General features: G+C 40.5%; 1 long non-coding RNA gene across 3 annotated transcripts in view; it reads left to right on the plus strand.

The window, feature by feature from the left end:
• The window catches only part of LOC118352800 (uncharacterized), a 95,733-nt gene that overhangs the window by 67,120 nt on the left and 10,614 nt on the right, over nt 1–17,999 (plus strand). For all 3 annotated transcript variants that reach the window (XR_004810555.2, XR_004810553.2, XR_004810558.2), the window contains exon 5: nt 6,294–6,398. This is a non-coding gene — a long non-coding RNA (uncharacterized LOC118352800). The remainder of the gene's footprint in view (nt 1–6,293; nt 6,399–17,999) is intronic.

The raw sequence follows: 17,999 nt of genomic DNA on the forward strand, positions 1-17,999 counted from the left end.
ATAAATAAAGTCTTTAAAAAATAAAAAAGAAATCTAAAAAATCAGGAACAATCCAGCAAAATGACTGTGGTGATATAATAGTAAACATCAGAGTTGAGGCCACATGGAGAAGTTTGTTTTCAGTGTAACACTGAAAGAGAAACTTTGTGCCAACCAGTAATGATAATGATGAAGCAAACAGACTGATAAAAGGCAAATTCACTGGACCAGAGCTTCTAGGTATTCATTGACATGTACCTTGCAGGAACCCAGGAAAAACCTTAGCCAGTAAACCTGGCAGTCAAGAGGTGAGCATTCATGAGCCAAAACAGAAAAAAGAAGTCATCAGAAAGATAGATAAAAAGCTCACAAAGGAAGTCTCTAGACTTAACCGCAATTTGTCATTTGGTACTGAATCTATTTAGAACAGAAGAAGTCAATATTCTTCTCTCTTCTTTCCAGAATCTGCCTTGAGGAGGGACTCAACCAAAACTGTAGACAATAGGATGTGCTTCCCATGCCTGGCACTTGAGGCCACTTGCATAAGATTTGAATTGGCTTTCCAAAAGTGGCACCACTGCTCATTTAACAGTGAAAGGCCTGGGATCCCTGGGTGGCGCAGCAGTTTGGCGCCTGCCTTTGGCCCGGGGCACGATCCTGGAGACCCGGGATCGAATCCCACGTCGGGCTCCCAGTGCATGGAGCCTGCTTCTCCCTCTGCCTGTGTCTCTGCCTCTCTCTCTCTCTCTGTGACTATCATAAATAAATAAAAGTTAAAAAAAAAAAAATTTTAACAGTGAAAGGCCTGTAGCAGGACTTCTGATCCCCAGCACTTCTGTGGACTCTAAAATGGGCTCTGTAGAACAGCAGTGGTGGTTTTATCTTAACCTCTTTCACATGGGATTCCCTATTGCTGACTGTAGGAGGACACAATGTCAGCAGGTGTCATTCCACACATTTGTAGAATCCTGTCTGGCTTCTCACCTTGGAGGCATTTTGGAGGAGCTATGGTGGGCTGAACTATAGGGGAAATGCATGTGTTTGTGGGATGTGAATTCCATTAATCACACTCCCTCCTCCTGGTTGTTGTTTTTTGTTTGTTTGTTTGTTTGTTTGTTTTTAAGATTTACTTATTTACTTGAAAGAGAATGAGAGAACCCAGTAAGGGTCAGAGGAAGAAAGAAAGGAAAAGAGAATCCTCAAACAGACTCCCTGCTGAGCACAGAGCCCAACACGGGGCTCAATCCCAGGACCCCAAAATCACTATCTGAGCTGAAATCAACCGACTGAACCACCCAGGCACCCCTTCCCCATGTTCTTTTTTTTTTAATGTTTTTTTTTTTTTTTTTTTTTTTTATTTATGATAGTCACAGAGAGAGAGAGAGAGAGAGAGAGGCAGAGACATAGGCAGAAGGAGAAGCAGGCTCCATGCACCGGGAGCCGGACGTGGGATTCGATCCCGGCTCTCCAGGATCGCGCCCTGGGCCAAAGGCAGGCGCTAAACCGCTGCGCCACCCAGGGATCCCCTTCCCCATGTTCTTAAGGAGAAGTTGCAAGATCCCCAATGCTCTTTCTTGGCCTGTGAGATGTAATAAACTGTCAGGCATTTCAATATTGCAAAAAAGAATTCAAAAGAAATGGAAAACCTCCTGTGTTCCCCAATTGACTAAATCTGCTAAATGATACTTTATCAGGTTAATTTTGAAAGAAAACCCATTTATTCATACAAAAAAATCTGTCTCCATTATTTCACTTAATTATTGACTAAATTCAAGACACTTGGGAATGATAGTAGATTTGCAAATACTGGAATCTTTTTCATGCAGTTAAAAGCACACTTAATGGTACCATGAAAAGAATCTTCTTCTCCATGAGCCAAGTGACCACATGATGTGCATTAGGTGTGCATTAGGTGAAATTCCATAGGTTTCACAATTGATTTTTCCCTACGAATTGTGCAAGCAAGTGTAACATTCAAAGCAAGTAATACTTTAAAGAACTATAATTAACAAAAACAAGCTCATGAAAAAAAAAAAAAGTGAAAACGAATAGACTTCACCTTGAGAAAAGACCCTGAGTAACAAGTTAAGTAATATGTTCAAGAACTTAATGCAGTTGCCAAGGAAACATCAATGGTTTACAAAAGAGGATTAATGGTAAGAAGGAACCAGACTCACATACCAGCCTGAGCTCATGTTTTCATTTTACAGGCAGGATAACAAATCGATGAGGGCCGTCAGTTGAATCTGCAATATCTAAACAATGCCACGCCTAATCATGTAGTACATGGAACAGATGTGGATTCCCACTAGGAAAACAAAAACATACCAAATACAGCAAGGAAATGTACTGGCTTAAATGTACATAAAACAATATGACCTGGAAAATAAGGCCACCTACCCAATATATTTAAAATGAAGATAAACCTAGGGGCATCTGGGTGATTCAGTGGGTTAAGCGTCTGCTTTCAGCTCAGGTCATGATCCCAGGGTCCTAGGATCGAGCCCCTGCATCAGGCTCCCTGCTCAGAGGGACCCTGCTTCTCTTTCTCCTTCTGTCTTCTGTCTCTTCCCACTTATGCTCTCTCTCTCTCTCTCTCAAATAAATAAATAAAATAAGTTTGCCTAATGAAATTCTAACAGCTTGCAGAAATAGTTTTTATTTTTCTAATTTTATCTTCTTATATTTGGGGATATTTAAAATTATCCTTTAAGAATGTCATTTAAGGCTGAAACTTAGAAAAAGAAAAGCTAATGCTTTGTTTAACTTTCAATCGTTCCTAACAACCAGCTACAAAGATTCTGACTTGTAGAATCACACTGGCCCATAGGATACCTTGGTCTTTGGCAAAGTGGGTAGAGGATATGAACCCCCTTTTTACCTTAAAGAATAGATCAATACACATCATCAGCCTGACTTGGGAGGAGAAGTTGATGAGATGGGCTCAACCACCCCTCTGGGGTTGTTTGCTGGTTGACACTCCGCAGCCTGGTAACCCAGGAGGTGTGAGGGACAACAGGAAGCTCCTGATCTTGACCTCTGACAGAGGTTTGAATAATCTCGTAAGGAAATGTCAAGTAAGCATCCTAAAAGAGTATAAAATAAGACCAAGAGCTGTAACCTTATTTCATTAGCTAGTTCCCTTGAACCACGCAAAAGTATCAGAAAATGCAGCTTTTGCATTTGGAGGACCTCCAGCCCCATGGGAATTCTCTGGTTCCCTACTTCTATTTTCCCAGAGGCCCCATTCCCTTCCCACAAATGACACTCTGATCCTCTCTTCCCTTGGAAAACTCACCTTTCCTCAGAACTCCCTTCACCTCTAGGAAAAGTCTACTTCCATGAGAAGTCTATGGACGCCTTTGTCTCTTCCTGCATATAGCACCTCGCCACCTCAAGACTTCAGCAAAATTGTAATAGAAGTTTTCCTTTCTGACGGACGCCTGGGTGACTCAGCAGTTGAGCATCTCCCTTCGGTTGAGCATCTGCCTTCGGCTCAGGGCGTGACCCCGGAGTCCCAGGATCGAGTCCCACCTTGGACTCCCCTGCAGGGAGCCTGCTTCTCCCTCTGCCTGTGTCTCTGCATCTCTCTGTGTGTCTCTCATGAATAAATAAATAATATCTTTATATTTTTTTTTAAAAAATTCCCCAATTTTTTTTAAAAAAAGCTTTTTTTTTTTTTAAAAAAAAGCTTTCCTTTCCTCAGGCTCTTGCTGATTCTGAGGGGAACCATGGACTGTGCACCCATGAATAGAAGCCAATAGAAGCTCTTCACCAATAAGGGCTGCAGCCATGTTCCTGCAGAACCAACCAAGAAAGGGGAATATAATCATAAAAGGTGAAAGTACGTCGTTCCCATTCACAGGGTCTTCCTCCTACCTTTTAAGAAATCAGACTGTTGGTGTTATTGCATTCAGCCACTGTTGCTCCCTTCCTGCCTTGCTTTCATTGCAAAGCACTCATCCCTCACACAAAAGCATAAGGGCTCTGCCCAAACCATCGTCATAGACTGTGCAATTATTAATCACATTGTCTCAGATCCCATTTGCTTCCCCAGTAGCGGGGAGGGGATATCGGTTAGTGTTGCTGTCTACACAGATTCCTCTTTCTGAGGTCTACGATCATGTTTTCAGAAATACAAAAATACCTCCCCAGAGTTGCTTGACCTACCATCATTTTTTTTGACTGGGTTTTTGTCTGACCATCACAGCTGAGTTATCAGTAAAAGTGTTGGACAATTTTATGACAATTGGTAATAAATAACAACAGGATCAGAGATGACCAAAAAAAAAAAAAAATAGATCAAATGCTCATACTTCCATAATAACTTAATTATAAAAGTAATTGTAGTCTACACCATTACATGCCCAGATATTTATTCACTCATTCAACAAACATTTAGTGGAAATAAATATTTCTACTTCCAGCCACACGTGAAGGGCAGGGTGATAGGGAAGAAAAGCCAACAGACAGAGACACAGCAGCTCATTCCCAGTCAATGGAGCCTTTCCTCTCGTCTCCCACCACTGCCCAAGCTCTCTCTCCTTCCTCATGTTTTATTGCTCCCTAAAGTGAGAAACTGGGCACAGGAGTTCACGTCGGGGTGGTGCGGATAAGTGCTGAGTTGGCTTCCTCACAAAAAGCGGCAGTCTGGGAACCTGCCCCACAAACACCTGTCCTCTCTCCCTGCAGTCTCCCCAGCATTTGCCACCATCTCTCTAAACTGTTCTAAGCGGTGCTGGGGTTTAGCTTTCTGCACAAGCATCGACCTCAGACACAAGCACACCAGGGGTGATTTCCTTTTTGAATGCAGGTGGCATGCAAGGCTATCCACAGGTCTTCTCCTTGATGGTGGGACCACAACACACCAAGTGCCTGGTAAACTCATAGGGAGGGTGGCAGCCAGTTCCCACGGTGAGTACACACGGCCAACTTCCCTAGATGGGAGACCAGGGATTTTCCATTGAGGACTTTCGGGTTGTTGTTGCTGTTATTTACTTGAGCGCAGTTGACATACAATGTTACGCGAGTTTCGGTTATCCGGCCTTTGTAATTCAACTTCTCTGTACATTATGCTCTGCTCACCACCTGCATAGCTCCCATCTGTCCCCATGTGACACGATTACCATTCCAGTGACTATATTTTCTATGCTGTGCTTCTATTCCCATGACTTAGGCATCCTGTAACTGGAAGCCTGGATCTCCCACTGTCCTTCACCCATTCTGTCCACCCCTCCGAACCCCCTGTGTTCTGGCAAACATCAATTTGTTCTTTATATTTATAAGTCCATTTCTGCTTTTTGTGTATTCATTTGTTTTGCTTTTTTTAATATTCCACACATAGATGAAATCGTATGCCATTTGTCTTTCTCCATCTGACTTACTTCACTTAGCATAATACCCTGTAGGTCCATCCGTATTGCTTAACAATAAAACGACAGCACCATGGGACAGAGAGGGCAGGGCACCCAAGGACGATAGAATCGTTCTCTCTGTCATTACAGCCATGGCTTCTGTTGCTCTGAGTATCGAAGTGATGCCCTTGTGCTGCCCTCTGGCTATGTCTGAGGAAGCGTGTCTAAGCCGCCAGCAATGCAGAAGCAGAGCAGCGAGTGTGAGGTTTCCATGCAAAAGCATCCACCTCAACAAAGCAAAAAAGCTTTGAAAAATCTCATAGAATTCACAGCTCCCCAGAGTCAGGCATTGCTCCCAAGTACACATATCCACACAAAGCACCTGTATAAGGCATATATTTTCCTCAATACAATCATGCCAAAAATATATCCCCCCTGGCAGGACCAATGATGGGTAAGCAAACTGGTATACGTTTTCAACAAGAAAATTGTGGCCTCACTTCCTTTCTCTCCCTTCTCTCCAGCTACATTTTTTTTTTAAGATTTATTTATTTATTCATGAAAGAAACAGAGAGAGAAAGGCAGAGACAAAGGCAGAGCGAGAAGCAGGCTCCCTGCAGGAAGCCCAATGCGGGACTCGATCCCAGGACCCTGGGATCATGCCCTGAGCCAAAGGCAGATGCTCAACCACTGAGTCACCCAGGCATCCCTCTCCAGCTAAATTCTGACGTCTTTTCCACCTATCCTATATTTTCTCGATTCCTCTCCTCCGTGTGTTCGGTATTTTTTCCCCAAGTTCCAGAATAACCTGGGCCTCAGAAAGGAAAGGGAAGTGGTTTGGGGACCTTCCAGAACCACTGATACCTTCAGAATTCTGTGAGAAATGGGTGTCATCTCTGGGAGAGGGTGTCTTCGGATGCATTTCCGGTTTGGTGTTGTCCGCTTTGTCTCTGATTCCAGGGCCAAGCAATGGAGAAAAGAGATATTGCTGAACAAATCTGGAAAAGACAGACGTGAACAGGAGGAACGGAAATGCCTCCAGCATAAGTAACCCCACGTCTTAAGGTAAAAAGGAGAGAAGAGGGAAACAACTCCCTTCTTCCCTAAATACACCTCACCTCCAAACTTCAATCCCACACACATAGTGAGAAAGCTACTGTGATGAGCACAAACTTCAGGCCAAAAATTTGATATGAAGAAATATAACATTATCTTAACTCAGTTAATACTTTGAACCCTCATTCTCCTGAGGGATGAAAACTAAATTTTTATCAGCTCTGTGCCCTTCCTACTCTGAGGTTACACAATTCTGGGGCATTTACCTAGTGCCACAGTTGGAGGTGTGGCCTGGGGGAACAGACATCTGAGTCAGGTGGGAGCCTGCCCACCAGTGGGTGTCATCTGTGTCATAGTGGGGGGCTGGGCAAATAGCAGCAGTAGGGAGCAGAGAACACATTTTTTAAAACCCAAACTACCTTACGTGTCCTCATTTCTTCAAATAAAACCAGCTGGGCAGTCTCCTGGGAGACCCTTGAGCCAGAGCTGGTTCCAGCTCCAAGGACCAGGGAAGAAGTGCAGGGTTCGGTATAATTAAACTATAAGTGATTCCGAAGGCCTCAGAAAGAAAGTGAGTATTGATAAATCTGGATAATATTTGAATCAAGGTTTCCAAATGCCTCTTCACAAATAACCCACTACTCTTCTGGATTTGTATGTCTATCTAATCATGGTAAATAACTTAAAAATCCAATCTGTCCAATTGTTTTATTTAAAGCCAGTTCCCCCAAAGTTTTGCTGTCCTGTTTCTCTTTGCATCCGCATATTCTAATAATTCCACATATTCTGTTAAAATCTGACATTTCTCAGGGCGTCTGGGTGGCACCCTTGGTTAAGCTACTGATTCTTGGTTTCGGCTCAGGTCATCATCTCAGTGTCATGAGATCGATCCCTTCATCGGTCTCTGTGCTCAGCACAGAGTCTGCTGGAGATTCTCTGCCTCTGCCCCTCCCCACTGCTCTCTCTCAAATAAATAAAATCTTTTTGTAAAAAGTAAAATAAAATAAATCAGACATTTCTAACGTTTCAAAAGCTTCTGATACACAACTCCAATAGATGCCTCTGCTATATGCTTTCATTCTGTCTCTACGTATCATCTTTCTATGTATCAACTATCAATCCACCTACCTACCTAATTAACTATCTTCATAAGATTCATGCCTCTCAGCTCCTAAGACGCTGAACAATCATACGTGTTAAATACCTGCCTCCCCTGAGAGACTGTAAATTCTACTAGGACATGGATTGTGCCCGTGGTGTGGTGGTCTCCACTGTTCCCTGGGATCTAGCAGAGGAGGTGACACACACAAGAGATGAAGAAGTAATTGTTCAGTGAGTGAATGGTTCTTTTCTGAGAGCAGATACTTTTTTTTTTTTTTAGTTTTTATTTATTTATGATAGTCACACAGAGAGAGAGAGAGAGAGGCAGAGACACAGGCAGAGGGAGAAGCAGGCTCCATGCACCGGGAGCCCGACGTGGGATTCGATCCCGGGTCTCCAGGATCATGCCCCTGGCCAAAGGCAGGCGCTAAACCGCTGCACCACCCAGGGATCCCAAGCAGATACTTATTATCATTGGTTATCAATTTCCCGGGATGCTAACTCTATTACAGTCACCAACTTACCCTCTAACAGTCATGAAACATGTGCCTCTCCCTACTGGATCCCATCACGATCCCTCAAATATTTGCTATGTGGTGTTGCACAGCCCATCTGCACAGATCCACCTCAATGCTTAGTCTTTCACTCAGGAAATGCACATGAATTTGAGCGCTGGTACCATGTGAAATAGTTCAGATTTGCTCTATTTTTTAAATTGCTCAAAAGAGTGTGTATTGTTACTAAGGGTGTATTTGTATTCACCTCCCAGCCTGTCATGACCCATCAGCCTGCTGAGACATAAAAATGAAGGGCAGCTGCTCTAGACTTGTGCTTCCAAAGTTTACTATGCGTACAAATCACCTGGTGTTTTTGTTAAAATGCATATTCTAACGCAGTAAAGCTGGAGTGGGGCCTGGAAGTCAGCTTTTCTAATACATCCCCCCAGGACTTGCCTCTCTACTAGTCTGTGGACCATACTTTGAGTAGGAAAGATTACTCCTCATCAAGCCAATCGAAATAAAGCTTAAAAAGTGTATAGCCTAACAAAATGTTTACATCTCTCTTAAAGATTTTTTTACTTTTTCACACTTTTTTGTCGCTTACTTTTATTCTCTTGTTTCGCTCACATCTCCCAATGGGAAGTAAGTTTGGCACAAATATCTTTAACAATAAAAATAACCTAAAACATAGTAATTTTTATTACTTCCAACAGTGCTGCAATGAAATGCACATGTCTCCCTGTATAAACCAGCAAGATTTTCTCTGGGTTTACTTACACCCTGAAGGAGAGTCCTTCCTTCATAGCAGAACTACATCTCCAACTTTATGTGGTATGGCCATCTGGCTCTACTCATCTTGCATAATTAAAACTTTATTAACAACAGCTCTCCATTTTTTAAGACTTTTTTATTTTTATTTATTCATGAGAGACTCAGAGAGAGAGAGAGAGGCAGAGACATAGGTAAAGGGATAGGCAGGCTCCCTGGGGGGAACCTGATGTGGAACTCGATTCCAGGATCTCCAGATCATGCTGTGAGCTAAATAAAGGCAGATGCTCAACCACTGAGTCACCAGGCATCCCTCTATTGAACAACAGCTCTCTATTGCTCCCACCCTGCAGCCCTGCAGCCACGTTTGTACACTCTGCCTCTATGAGTTTGGGTATTTTAGATACTACCTAGAAGTAGAATCATGAAGTATTTGTCCTCTGTGACTGGTTTATTTTCCTCAGCATTATATCCTCCAGGTTCATCTATGTTGTCACAAGTGGCAGGATTTCTTTCTTTTTTAAGCCTGAGTAATATTCTATTGAATACATATACCACATTTTCTTTATCCATTCATCTGTCAGTGGACACTTGAGTTGTTTCCATGCCTTGGCTATTGGGAATAATGCTGCACTAAATGTGTGAGTGCAGATATGTCTTCCAGATTCTGATTTCCCTCGAATTTATACCCAGAAGAGGGATTGCTGGATCATACAGTAATTCTACTTTTAACTTTTCAAGGGGCCTCCACATTGTTTTCCACAGCTGCTCTACTGTTTTTCTGGGAGAGGACACCAAAAAACATATGTAACAAAAGCAAAAGTAGACAAGTAGGACTGCGTCAAACTAAAAGGCTTCTCCACAGAAAAGAAATCAACAGGATGAAAAATCAGTCTACAGAATGGAAGAAAATATTTACAAATCATTTATATGATAAGGAATTAATTTCTTAAATATATAAAGAACTCCAACAACTCAATAATTAAAAAATAATAACTGGATCAAATACTCTATAATTTCTTTCAAAGCCTAAAATCATTACTTACTATATATGAGGTCTTTTTGTTCTTTTAATTTTTTTTTCTTATCAAATTCCCCTGGTAAAATGAGAAACAAAGGGAAGGAAGAGGTCACAGAAAAACAGAATATTTTACAAGCAACATAAGTTCTATTATCGTTCAGATTTTTACATTAGTATTCAATACTGGGGGGATAGGGGTTATCTCACATATTTTAGATTTTTTAGAACAAAAGAAAAAAAATCAAAAGTGTGGATCCTTTCACAAAGAGCCTTAATCTGGATGTTTTTTCCAGAAGGAAATAAACCCAAAGGAGGAAGGTGTCTCTTGGCAAACCTGTTCTCAGTTGCTAAGTTCTAATTATGTCATCACTGCCTTGCCTTGGTACTAAGGGGAGGACTGATTTAGTTCTGACACTCCCTGAAGCTCACGAGCAAGTGACTCACCTTTTTTTTTTTTTAAGATTTTTATTTATTCATTCATGAGAGACACAGAGAGAGAGGAAGAAACATAGGCAGAGGGAGAAGCAGGCTCCCTACTGGGAGCCTGATGTGGGACTCAATCCCAGGACCCCAGGATGATAATCTGAGCCAAAGGCAGACGCTCAACCACTGAGCCACCCAAGCACCCTGTGAGTCACCTTTCTTAATTCCTGTGGTGTGTCTCTCTCTCTTTATACTTCCTTCACCCAAACTCAGAAAACTCTGTTTCTTTTACCCATTTTAAATCCACTGGAGAACAAAATGTGTTCTAGAATAAGTTGTTCTAAAGAATGGAACATCTAGAAGTCAGACTATATATTCTTGCACAGTACTAAAAAATACACAAATGAAAAGACACTGAAATAGCTCCTCTTTAGAAGCAGTGAGTCACTTTTCCAGCTTTCACTGCTTCACTCGGTATAGGAATACCCTTTCTTCTATGATATCTGCTACTTTCCAGTAATCTACGAACAGAGTGTATTTAGCCGAGTTATAGCTGGGGAACACAAGAAGAATCTTCCTGCTAAATCCACATTATGTCACTTTGTCTTCACATTTCTCTGTAACTTAAAATAGTCCATCCAAATTTTCCAAGCCTTGGAAATCCAATTATGCCTAAGTTTAAACTTGGGGAAATTGTTACCCTGAAGTTTTAAAATTTGAAATGGCCTGAAGAGTCAAGAAGGTCATCAGTGATCCATTAAGCCATACATAAACATGTTAATGCAAAATAACTTCAGAAATCACTTATGAGAATCAAATGTTTACTTTCCATTTAATCCGAAACTTCCAATGATATATCCCTCTTAGTCCAATTTCACACCCTTTCATTTAGGCAACAAGTTAAACCTCCTGGAGGCACTTGTTTTCTTTGCTTTTCATGTAGTTTACTATTCACTCTGCCCTGCTTTTCCTTTCTACTCATTTATCCGTGTGAAAAATGTGTTGACATGAAATATTTTAATATGGAAGAAAAATCTTTACATGATTCATTCTTCTCCAGCAGCTATGAAGTTTACACTATTGTTACACTGTATTGCTCATATTTTCACTTGCTGCCTAGGAAACCCCCAAATTATATTTCTTTATCTGAAGTATCAGAGCCTCTGTTTCCATTAAAAATTAATAAATGCAGTATGAGTTATAGCACTAATATAGTAGACTCGAGAAAATTAATAAATAAGATCATGGAGTCATAAATTGCCCTTAAAAAAAAAAAAAAGCTGAAACTTGCCACTCCCTTTTCTTCTCAATTTGTCTTGGTGGCTATTTGATTCCCTCTCCTCTGTACAGAATTCTTCCAATTGTCACCAGCGTTCCAGCTGGATCTCAGGAGCCTAAAGTGCTTCCCTTCCCAGACCACACAATACCTCTTGGCTCTCGGTGTCCATCATTGTCTTCCACGTGAATCTAAACCACGATACTTCTTACCCTGTTTTGTTGCTAAATAAAACCTGTGACTCTTGGCTTCTGAGTACTGTATCTAAAACATGCCATGCATCAGGCATTCAGAATAAAGTCATGAAAGCAACAGCACCCCCCTTCCCCAGCATGTCTAGGTCGACTCCTTAATTCCTGACTTCTGATCTCTCAGAAGGGGAGAATATGAGGCAGCAATGAGAGAATGAGTTGGGGTCTAGGAAGGATCTGGGTTTGAATTCAGACACACCTAGTTGACCTTGAGAAAATCATTTACATTTTTGTGTCCCTTCTATGTACTGAAGATGATTAAACGAGCGGGGATAGGAAAAATAGCCAGCATGCACTCAATACATAAACAACATTCCAGGGATTTGATGCCTTCATAATGTACTTTAGAAGAATGTTTGAACAGTGTTTCCTTTTTTTGCTCATTACCCACAACCCTCCTCTGCTCACCTACCCTATTCCCTGCTGGTTTTGGGTTCACTGTGCAAGTGCAACTTTAAATCCTCTGGCATTCCTTTTAGCCTGGGTTCTAAATTTACGTTCCGATAAGAATATGTATCCAAAATGACTGAAATATAAAATAACTGAGAGAAGCAGTCGTGTATGTGTCTCATTTTTGATCTTGGCATTTTAATTTATGGAGGTGACTGAGTAACACTACAGAGGCCAATGGTACTGAAAGAAGAATGTAGTACTTACATTTCTCTAGAGAAGGAGGCACCATGTCATGCAGGGCCACATGGGAAGAACCAGGGTTTGGTCAGGAGGCGGAAGCAGGGGCAAGGGGAAAGCCTCAGCTGTAGCCTTCTTTTTGGTGTTTCCACAGGAAAGACAAGGCAGGACAAGGGAAACAATATAGGATTAGCTATTTTGAATAATTCTGGAGTATTTAAACTGCAGAAACAGTTTCTAGCTGCCTGGTACCTGACCCTGGGATGATTTAGGGCAGGAGAAATATTGGCTTGATGTGTAGATTAATAGAAGTTGTTGGGTGAATAAATGGCCAGATTGGCTGATTTGCATTTGAAAGGCACACTGCCTGGGGAGGGGTGGGGTGGGCTCTGTTATCTCTTAAGAATTGGCTAGCCCTGGGAGGGGCAATCACTCCCCAGCCAGCAAGCTTTTTTAAGATGGCAAAACATCATAATATAATGAAAATAAAAAAATATGATTAATGCAATAGGGAAAAGAAAAAGGATATGCCCTTGTATGACATGAAAGGGAAACATTCCAAAAATGAAAAGAGATAAATGCCACTTTTAATAGAGATATTTCAACCATGAGGCCTTTTTTTGGCATAGTGAAAATGCTGTTTTTTAATTTTTAAAAAAAAATTTAATGCTAAATTTAAAAAAAAATTTTAATGCTAAATTTTTTAGTGAACTTTTCATCAGTGGCTCCAAGCAAGTGTGTCCACACCAATTCTTTGTCTGTGAATATTTGATATAAATATGGGGATGAAAGAAATACCTTTCACTTTTTTTAGTCACCTTTGCTTCAACGGGGTATTCAGTTTTCTAAGTCAGGATGAGTCAGGCTAGGAAGTATAAACCTTGCCTTTTCTTCCCACACCTACCTATATCCACATCTCGGCTTCCAAATCAGCATTCTCTGCTTCATCTGTGTAACAATCATTCTTTGAGGACTTGACTTCTGTTAGAAACTACACCATGCCCATGCCGTAGAGCTTTAACATCAGTAAAACCATGCAACCTTCCTAGGAGCTCAAAGTCCCTGAAAGAGGCTAATATGTTTCAATGGGATAAGGAGATTAGTAAAGTTTATTTAAGTAGATAGTAGATTAGCAAAAGTAGATTAGTAGTAAGTAGATAAGTCATGTCTGTGCTGCTCGAGTCTGTGCTGTCCAATACAGTACCTACTAGCTAGCTCAAGTCATTAATGAACACTTGAAATATGCCTCGTCCAAATTAAAGTATAAAGTATATGCTGGTTTCATAGACTTGGGTAAGAAAAAAAAAAGATGAAAATACTCATCAATATTGTTATATTGATTACAATATTGAATACCGATAATATTTTTGATATGAGTTAAAATTATTAAAATTAAATTTACACGTTTCTTTTTTTGTCAGTGTGGCTATTAAATTTTTTTATCACATATACAGTTTGAATTTATGACTTTAATTACATTTCTACTGAACAGTGATGATCTAACTCCTACAAGCGGTCCTTTAGACACCAAGCATCAAAAAACAAAGCAAAGCAAAATTTAAAAACCCCTGAGGGATCCCATTATGCTCAAAGTCTTCAGTGCTGATCTACTCATCTCACCTGTCCATGTTCACAACAACTGACCTAGAGAAAGCTTCTGTTACCTCCCACGTCAGTAAACAGCAGATCCCAAATGAACTCTCTTTTTCTGTTTATCAACAACCTTGTAATTACATCCCTTGTATAAGAACATTTGATTCACCACACAGTAATGTCCATTTTTTTTCCTAAACATTAACTCTTATATAAATGTCCAGTGTCCTATTGCCACTCAAATCCATCCAATATAGATTACTCATCATCTTCCTTTTCTCTTACTGCTATGCTTTTACTCTCTATTTTGGAAAGCCCTCTCCACAAAATTTACCTGTAACCATCCTACTCAGACTATAACATATCAGCTCAGAATTAACATAATAGCCCAGAATTAATCTTTCTCTTTTCAGGTACTTTGAGGTCTTTGCTGGCATCTCTTTGATGGCACTTACAACATGGTATCTTGCAGTACTGTTGATTGTGTATATTTTTTTTTTTGTATCTTTTCCAAAGCTCTAAGTACCTTGAGGGAAGGATACATTTATATGGCCCTCAGGACAAAATCTTATATTCAGTAAATGAAAGTAAAATGTGATTTGAAGTTTGCAAGGTATTGGAAGGGAGAGTCACCCCTGGTTTGACCCAGAGCGCATAGCAAACTGAAATGACTTCCAGGTAACAAGCATTTCTGTAGCGAACCTACTTGCAGGTGATGTGTGGTAACATAGCATTAAGGAACTCACACAGCAGTCGTTTTTCATGTTGGCTTTTCAGTGAAAGCATTGATAGGTTGATCATGAGTAAGAGTGAAGCAACTACAGAGATCATGACTGACAGGGCAATCCCAACATCCCTCAACACCTGCTTGCTTATTAGACTGGACTATATCACACATGAAGAAGTGACCCATTTGATACATACAAGGCAAATTGGAACAATCATTAAACAACAGGTTAGGAAACTAACCCAAAAGAAACATTCTAGAAAAGCTAACTATGAAGAAGGCAACTTCAGGCCATGAATCACAGCTAGTTTTAATCATAGAGCAAGGATGAATTGAGCATTTTTGCATGTCATGTCCTCAAGCAGATTATACTTTCCAAGAGGCCTGAAACCATGTCTAACACATCTCTTTGCTTAAGTACCCACCACATCAATGGGTACATAGTGGGTTGTATAATATTTTTTGAAAAAGGAAATTTTATTTCCATCCAGCAGGTGGCCATCTGAAATTACTTGAAATGTCACATCCAGGTGGACAGAATAAATTAATTTAAATAAATTTTAGTTGACTTAAATAAAGTTTTGCCTTAATAGAGTATGGATAATGAACCACCATAACCCCAGAATGTTTTTTAACGCAAAGATATTCTTTTCCTTGTTGAGATAGGCAAACTATGGAGAAGTAGAAAAACATGTAAATATCAAGACAGATTGATTTCTAAAAAAGAAGTCAACTGGTTCAAATTGCAGTATCCATTGAGCTGATATGGGTTAGTTGATATATCTGAGAGTCCCAAATCTTATGGTGGAGGCATTGCCTCATGAGTCTGATGGGGGATGATAGGCAGATGCGAAAAATAGTCTTGATTCTAGGGCAGTCATGTGGCAGTCATGAAAGCATCACTGGCTTTCATATACAAGCCAGGGACTTCATACAGACATCAATGAGGGGAAAGTAACAAAGAGGGCTCACCCAGGTATATGGCCTCAACCAAGGATTATGGCATCTGAGGCAGGCTTCTGTCTCAGCAGAAATTTCAAAACAAACCAGGAATGATACAGAACCCTTTCTTATAACCTCAATGAAAAAAAGTAAGGGTTAGAGAAGTATCTGCCTCCACAGACAGAAAGACAGACAGAGGAAAGAAGTGATGAAAGGCTCTCAAAAGGGTATATATTTTTATGGGAATTCACAAAGGATGGAATAATTCTACATGGAAGGATCAGAGAAAGTTTCATAGAAGCAGCACAGCAGGTATCCAGTACAGCAAAGCTGTCTTAATCCTAGCCCTAGACACTGGTTTGAATGGAGCTTGGCCCTCATTAACCAAGGACTAATCCAGGATTTGGGTCAAGTCTTCAGAGCCAGGGTAGGCCAGTACTCATGACGGGATTCCTTTTTAACAGAGTAAGAAATCTGCCTTCATAAATATGTGAGAAGAAGCAAACGGCTGTCGTTTGTCCTTCAATTCAAGCTTTTTGTGGAAATTGATTTTTTTTTAATGCAGTAAAAAAAAAAAAAAAAAAAAAAAAGAGGCTAAAGGTCTTCCTACTCAACCCGGGAACACTCTTAATATCTATCTACCGGGAGTAGCTGTTATGAGAAGGGATTGTTGTGCCTCGTAGAGCAAAAATACTCTTTCCTAAACAAAAGGCATAGAGATGGGAAAAGAAGAAATACAGTCTCTATTTGCAGATGCTATGAATATCTACATAGAAAATATTGATGAATCTATCATAAAAAGGAAAAAAAAATCTTAAAATTTGTCAAGGTTACAGAATGCAAGATTGACACATTCATATCAATCATATTCCTATGATTGCTTGTTCTATGTTGCTTGTTACAAGCAACAAATATGTTGAGACCAAAATTTAAAATACGATGCCATTTATTATCACTCTCCCAAAAGGAAATAGTAAATAGTATATAGTAAAGCCTAAAAAGAGGATATGAAAAAAGTATATGCAAGATCTGCATGCTAAAAATTATAATATCCTGAGGCAAGAAAGCAAAGCTTTAAGTAAATCAGCACGTTGTGTACATGGATTGGAAGATTCAATAAAGCAAACATGAAAATTGTCCCCAAATCAATACATAGGTTTAAATGAAGTTCTACAGAATCCCAAGATCTTTGTACATCTAGAAAATCTTACTCTAAAGTTTATATGGAAAGGCTAACAATAGACTAACAAACTAGAATAACAAACAATTTTGAAAAAGAAGAAAGTTGGAGAAATAATTCTATAGATGACTTACTACATAGCTACAGTAGCCAAGACAGTATGGAGGAATGTAAATCAATGGAATAAAGAACCCAAAATAGATCTCCACAAACATTCCCAACTGAATTTGGACATAAAAGCTAGAAAATTCATGGAGGAAGGGTACACTTTTCAGCAAATGGATATTAGAGAATAAAAAGATAAGCTACAGACTGGGAGAAAATATTTGCAATCCACATATCTGATACCTATAAAAAGACTTGTATCTAGAATACAAAAAGAACTCTCAAAACTCAACAATTAAAAACTTTTCAGTTAGAAAATGGGCATAACACATGAGCAGAGGTGAGTGGCAAATAAGCATATAAAAAGATGTTTATCATCATTAGCCATTAGGGTAATGCAAAAATTAAAACCACGCTGAGAAATAACCACACTTGGATTAGAAAAACTCATCGAAAACTGGTGTGGGGGATGTGACATGAGCAAGATTCAAGATGGCAGAAAAGGAATATCCAGTGCTCTTCTCTGCCCAGAAACATCAGTTAGAACAACTCTTCACTCTTGAAAATAACTACAGAAGCTAAGGATTCCAGGTGAGGGTTTATAGCACTTGAATAGTGTGTGTAAGAAAAGACTCATGGAGCAGATAGAAGAGGCAGTTTCACATTACTCCTGGCATTCCTCCGCCAGCAGCATGCACCCCAGTGTGAACAGAGAAACCCTCCCTGTGGGGGAAGGAAAGTGAAGTGAGGACCCACTTCCCCAGAGACCCCAGCGCTGACTGGTTCACTGGACCCCAGGTGATTCCTGTAGTCCAACCTCAGGGAGGGCTCTTGCAGACTCCAGCTCTGGGCCCCCACAACCCAGTGCCACCACCAGGCACCAGGCAGCTCCCTGGGACCAAAGCTCCCTCCCAGCTGACCCCAGCACCAGGCTGGCCCCCCGGCAGCACCAGCCTTCTGGCCTACAGCCATGAATCTGGATGCAAGGCCCAGCCCAGGGGTCCTCCATAGTCCTGACCCCGACTCCCCTAGACTTAGGACCCAACCTTGCATGTGGACCATTTGGATTTCAGGTAAATTTCCACCTAACAAT

The sequence above is a fragment of the Canis lupus genome, chromosome 29, assembly GCF_003254725.2.
Source record: "Canis lupus dingo isolate Sandy chromosome 29, ASM325472v2, whole genome shotgun sequence".
Classification (NCBI taxonomy): Eukaryota; Metazoa; Chordata; class Mammalia; order Carnivora; family Canidae; genus Canis; species Canis lupus.